The sequence below is a fragment of the Lissotriton helveticus genome (genome assembly GCF_964261635.1).
Source record: "Lissotriton helveticus chromosome 1_1 unlocalized genomic scaffold, aLisHel1.1 SUPER_1_unloc_1, whole genome shotgun sequence".
In the NCBI taxonomy this organism is placed as follows: Eukaryota; Metazoa; Chordata; class Amphibia; order Caudata; family Salamandridae; genus Lissotriton; species Lissotriton helveticus.
Genome location: NW_027611648.1, coordinates 490 through 7,357, shown reverse-complemented (window position 1 = coordinate 7,357; position 6,868 = coordinate 490).

Genomic DNA, 6,868 nt, shown 5'->3' with positions numbered 1-6,868 from the left:
TTTTTTCCAGCATAATCTGGTGTGCTCCCCCCTGTGTGGGATGATAGCACCCACTGAAAACTGCACCGTTGTGTAGTCTGGGACAGTGCACCTTCCCTGTAATTCTGAATTGGGCCTTTAAATACGATACTATTTTGTGTGCCTATTTAATTCAAGTATACAAAGAATGTGGTACTACTTGTATACTAGGGTAGGACAAGGAAGATTGAATTTCTATTGTGGCAGAAATGTTTTTGTCAAAGTGCGTTATGCCCTAAACACTCTCCCGTACCCTGAACATAATGAGATTACGTAGAATAGACCTCTGCGTGCCTAATGCTGCCATTTGCATTCCAAGACCAGTGATTAATGTGGCTTTATCAAGTTTAAAGCCATTAGGCGTTTCCGACCTGTCTGATACTTGCATATGGAAAAGTTGGGTCATTTGAACCTAAAGATAGATATACATATTCATAGGTCACGATTTATGTCTGCATCTAATATAAAACTGTAAATTAGGAGATGTGATAAATGAGAAGTTAAAGGCAGCCGCTAATCGAGCTATTCCTGCTTAAGTCTTTAATTGTAATGAATACTTTAATACCCAGGCATGAAGTCATCGTCGAGCTGTTTAGATAATCCACCTGTCTCGCCACTTCTTCCCCACTGCATCCTTAACCAGTGGCCTAGCCAGTGTGCCTTGGGCCCCAAGGCAAGAAAGGAAATGTGACCTCTGCTGTTTATTTGGACTGTGGGAAACAGCAATAATCATTGTTCTGTGGGCCCCTCAGGCCTCTGTTTGAACTGTGACAAACAGCAGTTATCAGGGTTCAGTGGGCCTTTAAGGCATCTGGGACCTGGTGCCACTGCACCTGCTGCACCAATGGGAAGCTAAGCCCCTGCCCTTAACAGCTTCTATTCTAGCCCCACTGGAGAACCGAAACAGCCAAGTACTGATCTGGCCATATATGCAGGCATGCAGCCGCCTCTTCCTCTGAAGGGATTTAAGTCGCATGAAAGCAGCATGCGGGAAACAACCATTTTCTGAGGCAAAGTCAACCAACACCTCTTCTGTTCCAACCTGAATCCATTTAAAACCAGGGACGAAAAAACGGTTCATCGTCATCCCTTGCTTATCAGAAGGGTAAAACAGATTCATCTAACATTACAGTGTACCACATTACAAATTGTGATTCTGTTTACAAATTAAAACTAGCATGAATATAGAAAGGGGAGCCTTTGGCCAAAATAGCCATTTTCCCTACCCATACGTTTAACACATCTTATACAAAAATTGCTAATTACATTGTCATTCGGAAATAGTCATTAGCGCCTACTCATAAGGAAATGCCACTAAGAATTGTCTTTTACTTCAAGCTTTCAAAGGTAAATTGATATAAAGCAGTATTGAATTTTTTGACATTGTGTACTCTTACCAAAACTTAGAGCATCAATTTTATATGACACACCATAGAAAAAAGGAGTTGGTTATATATACTAAACCTCCAGAAACGTTTGATTTACCAGTTATAAAGTCACGTCTAGCTTAGTTAGTTTATAGTCTTCTTTTTTTTTAATAGAAATTATTTCACATTGTTACTGGATCTGCATGGCTAAACACTTATAAGGTCCCAAAGGTGAGACCTATTGGCTATGCCAATGCTTGTTATTGATTGAGTACATTGAGCAGCTGAATTTTTGATTAAGTCCTGAAGAATGTGGCAAACACCTTTTTGGGGGGTAAATAGGCTGAAACATGTTGACCTCTTATTGACTCTAACAGTGCATATATATGTCTCCCACAGTTCCCTGTTTTTAATCCTGGCCCAGGGGCGTACAAATAATGGAAAACACATACCCTTTAGCAAGTTTTAACTTTCACTCTGCTGCCCCCACTACCCTGAGCTCATTATTATGGTATTTAGTATACCTTTCTCTATAACAAAACATGCCTGAACTCCTCCCTCTTGCTGAGGGGGTTGTATCACATTGCAAGGAGAGTGTGTGGAATCGTCCTTTTAAAGGGATATTTCATCTTAGCTAGGTCTTCATTTGAAACAGTAATCCTCAGAGACCCAGGGGTTTCTTGATTGTGGTAGAAATATATTTTTACCCCTTCATTGTCTGTTCAAGCACCGACCATTGCATGAAATGTTGTGATCTATGTAGGAAAAATACTCTGTGCACTGAGAAAATGTGTTAAAATAACAGAAGGTTGATAATCGCATTTAATACCTTCTCAAACCTGGATTTATCTAGAAGAGAAGCCTGTTAATTGTAGCAGATTTTTGATACCACAAGGTATAAGAAATTAGGGGATCTTTATCTGATATCTTTATCAGTAAATTATCTGAAAATATTGAACACAAACTTTTGCGAATATTATTTCTAAAGATAAAGGAAGTTCTATATTGGTCTTTTCAAAACTAACCCCAGTGCGCATGACTAAAATAACCACCGCTCTCAAATCAATATTGTGCTTGTTTTAGTGAGAAAGCTAAATGATCTAGGAGAAACTAGGAACTGTATTTTTCTTAGGAAGCTTCAAGTTAGAGAGTGAACACACTTTTTAGAATGCCCCAAAAATTGTGATAAAGATATTTCCATATATTTGACAAAAAGAATAGGTACATTTTATGACAATATTGAAATGGGAAATAACAGGAACAAATATGTACACGGCATTCCAAAAATATTAGAGACTACATTTCAGCAATATAGGAAATACTGAGGTTCATGTACTAATAATCCATTTGGTAAAAAGTGGTTGCTTGTAGAGTCAGCACAATACTGTGTCTGTGATTGCTTTTAAATAAAGGCATTTTTTAATGCACCCCATTTTACTTTCAGATTCACAAATATCCCCTTGTTTTTCAGCCCACATATGGTTTCAAAGCTCAATACATACCTTAAGGATGTATTAAATATTCAGAAGGGAAACTATTAACATTCCCCTTCCAAATTCTCAATTGTTAAATGGGCTTAGTACATGTAAAAAAGGGGGTTAGCATTTGCAAACTCTGTGAATTACCGAACCAGTGGATTTTTCTAACAAAACCCTTGGTTCATGCGGCCATTTTTCTCATTTCCCTCCAAATTAAGTTTGCTTATAAAGTTAGTTGGATGATAACCTGTGCACGTACCTATTTAGTGTTAGTGTTGCTTCAGATTAAATAAAAACCATCACACATAACTTTTACACAATACTTAAAGACAGAATTTCTGACATCCAGCTTTAATGTTTTGTTAAATAAATTTGCAAATGTCACTTAAAAAGGAAAGCAGCTAAAGCGGTCTCTGGACATGAAATAGGATGTAATCATAATCTTTAGATACATTTTCTGAGTTTCAGGAACAATGTGTGTCTTCTGGGTTTACTCTAAACCACTATAATAAACATATTCAATCCTTTTAGATTTAATCTGTTTGTACTGGTTTCTATTGCAGACAATAATCTAGATTTAGAGCAAGGATCAATTCCACCCATGGCTTTTAAAATCTATTCATAAATGAGCTCTATTAGTGTTATCGCAACTAAAACTGTAATAGAACTGATCTAAGAGATGGACCTTCAAGTATTATGCTCAGTCAATTTATTGAACAAACTATGGAGTTAAAATCTGAATAGATTAAATCCACAAGCATTGCCTGACCACTGCATTTTACATCAATAGATTACTTATCAGCACATTTTCACTAAGTACAATTCAGTCATCTTCTATTTTTCGCGGAGCTCGTGCTGGGTCTGTTTGAACTCTTTTAAAATATTACATTTAATTGTCCAAAAGTTCATGAATTCTAGTTTCCAGTCTGGTTACATCAAAAGATGCCCTTCTGCTCCTCATTTGATTGTGCACCATGATTCAGAAATGGCATGTTTTTGATTTTCAGAGGTAAAATTCTAAACATATTTATTGTTGTTGCCATTCGAAAAGTTATCCCTAATTAGGAAGATAACAACAAGTGGTCTGTGATGCTTGCTGGAATGGGAAGTGTTTAATCAAAAGGTGGATTGAATCAAAGTTTAGGAGACAATTTCACAAGTGTATGGATTTTGTATATATTTAAAATTGTTGATCTCCAAAAGGGCCTAAATCAATAAATTGAATTGAAATTCAAGTTTATCATTTTAATCCTATCGTTGCAAAAGATATGATTTCTGAACCCCATGAGGCGGTTCCTTTCCAGAAAGTATTCAGGTTGTAATCATGAGTCAAATAATGCTGAGGAGGTTAAAATATTCAAATTGAATTCTAATTACACATGAAATGTTCATTGTTCACTATATTTCTCTTAGTATTTTAATGTGCGGACTTTATTGCTTAAGGAAAATAATTAGTATTTGGTTTTCTATATGTAGGAAGCATTACATTAATGAAATCACTGTATCCCAACTTCTTTCCTTTTCTGTTCTTTATGAACGTTTCTATTGTTGAACTTTAAAGATTGCCCAAAATTAAGAATTGTGCTCTACATAACTTTGCTGTGTAACAGTATGTTGATTTTTATGTACAACTTTTGTCTCTTATGTGTATAGCAACTGATGTTTTGTTTTGCTTTAATAATCAGCTTATGTTTATTAGGTTTTATTATTCAATAAAATGTTTCAAACACAACAAATGGTAGTTGATATGTATTTACAACTGCAGCATTTTTATTGTATGGGCACTTTCAAAGGGGCCAAAAATCTGGTCTGTGGGATGACGGAGGACCACATTGGCATCAGCAGGGAGAGGTTTGGGCAGGTGATTGGGGGTATATGTGAGGTTGGAAGTAGGCGGAACAAAGCATGTACATTGTGTGGACTGTCACTCCTGGATTTATTGTGAGGGATACCATGCTACCCTGTAAATGAATCCCCTAGTGATTATTATCAACAAACTTAATTCGGTTTTATAAAAGAAAACCATAAACGTCATACATAAAATGATAAAACATCTTTCAAGTTACACATTGACAAATATAATATGTCCAAGTGAATCAGAACACAAGATAAAAATTCATGAATTACAGTACAGAAGTTAATCACTGCTTGACCTGAGTCTAACAGCGACCAATAAAAAGTTAAGCGTATGCAAAACAGTGTTATTAGAGAGCAGTTGTAAAAAGATAAGAGCTGGTCTCACCCGCCTAAAACCCTCTTTTTTGAGAATGGGAATAATAAAAACCTTTCTAGGGACAGCATAAAAACTACAAAACATTAAAAAAGTTGATCATGTCCTGAGGAGACTCACCGTTGCAGCCACAGGGCATGAGGCACTGGTCTCTGTGGAAGCCGCAAGGGTGTGCCATGAGGTAATGGAAGAGGTTGAGCCGAAACCGGGACAATAGAAAACGATCATGGATGCTTTTAAGCCCTAGAAGATAAGGTTCGGTGGTTGGTAGAGTTTTTAACACAATGTACTTACTCACACTAGGCTTACACAGCTCATTTCCCTCTCTAACACAGCGGCTTATTCTTAAAAAACACTCTTTGACCAGAGAAAGGTCCCTCTTACATCTGCGCTCAGGGTTAGCAAATAGTTCCTACCTACCCTGGAGAGGCCAACTCTTATATACTGGAGCCATCGGATGCTTGAGACATGGTCAAGTGAAAGGCATTCCCGTAGGGCGTCTTTGCTAAGTGTATTTTCTTAATTAGCCCAAATATTAAGCCACAAAGCCAGGGGACGGAAAACCAGTCAATCTGAGAGGAACGGGGTGCTTTGTGGGACAGAAAGGGCCCATCGCAGGAAAGAGTTTTCAGCACTTTGCATTTTCCCTACCCCAATGTGGCCCCATATCTCACTCCCACAACTAACCTTTGAGATATATTTGTCTTCATATGTATTCAAAGGAGCCTCTATTGGCTTCCCTCCCACTCTGCTGGCAAAGTTAAAAACAGCTGCAAAAGCTTTCACTAGATCCCCTTTCTTCCAAGTAAGCAAAGGGCACCAACTGAGGGAATCGTCAAACACAACTCCCAAATAGGAGAAAACATTTGTCTTCGGCAGTGATGAAAGTCCAAATTTAAAAGTGAACTGCTTAGCTTTACAAGGTCCCACCTGCATAATGCACGACTTGGAATGATGAAACAACAGGTCCAAGTCCTTCATAAAAAGGGCAAAAGAATTCAGAAGAAGTTGTAGGCACCTAGCTGTCCTAGCCGAAGGACTGCGTCTGCGTAATGGAGGACTGGCAGGCTACGCTTGCCTACCTGGGGACAATCAGCATTTGTGGCCAAAAGAGTCTTCTCTAAGGAATTAATATATAGGTTAAAAAGAAAGGGTGCTAAAATGCACCCCTGACACACCCCTCTCTTGATGTCAAGCTCTCTGGATACTTTCAGATCCTTTGAATCGCGGGCAACCACGGTTGAATCACGGTGAAGATCCCGCAGAAACAAAATGATGTTACTGTCAATGCCACTGGAGTACATCAACTGCCACAGCTTGGACCTATTGACCCAGTGGAATGCTGAGGACAGGTCCATGAAGGCTAGGTATATGGGGCTGGAACGAGCCACAGTGTATTTGTTCAGAACCATGTACAGGTTTAAACACTTCCACAGTGGAACGACCTGGGCGAAAGCCGTATTGGATATCGGATAAAAAGTTGTTTTCATCAACCCAAGATACAATTATGTCAAGTATCATGCAGCCCACCACCTTCACCACAGAGTCCAGAAGAGAAAAAAACGGTCTTTGCAGCATTCATAGACGTTTCCACAGCGTTATTGCCTTACATTCCTCGACCTGGCAGCAAGAACTTTTAGGAGAGGACGGTGGTCTCTCAGCCGTAATTCATACTAATAATGGATTGAAACGGGGAGGTGTGTAGGAGTCCACCATCTGTCATGTTTACTTTATGTAGATGATATTGTTATCTTGGATTTAACGCCTCAGGCTCC